The sequence below is a fragment of the Nestor notabilis genome, unplaced genomic scaffold, assembly GCF_000696875.1.
Source record: "Nestor notabilis isolate BGI_N333 unplaced genomic scaffold, ASM69687v1 scaffold14934, whole genome shotgun sequence".
NCBI classification, from domain to species: Eukaryota; Metazoa; Chordata; class Aves; order Psittaciformes; family Psittacidae; genus Nestor; species Nestor notabilis.
Window position 1 is genome coordinate 10,347 of NW_009926994.1, and position 370 is coordinate 10,716.

Consider the following 370-nt stretch of genomic DNA (forward strand, 5'->3'; position numbering starts at 1 on the left):
GGATGCCCACCGGGCACCGGGGCTGCTGTGGAGGGGCTGGAGCAGGCTCTGCACCCCACAGCAGCGGCTGACCCATGCTATGGCCTGGCATAGCACACACATGGCTTTGGCCAGCAGCGTGGCTGGGCCCTCGAGGGCAGGGTGGTGGACCCCCATCCTCCAGTTCATGGGCTAGGCAAGAGGCACCCCCAGATCACTGGGAACACCCTCGGGCTGGCGGGGGGCCCCCTGGGGTGCACAGCAGGGCCGGACCTGCAGGATGACAGCAACATGGGGTGACGGCAGCGGTGGGATGACAGCAGCGGTGGGGTGCCAGTGGTGGGGTGACGGCAGCGGTGGGGTGCCAGCGGTGGGGTGCCAGTGGTGAGGT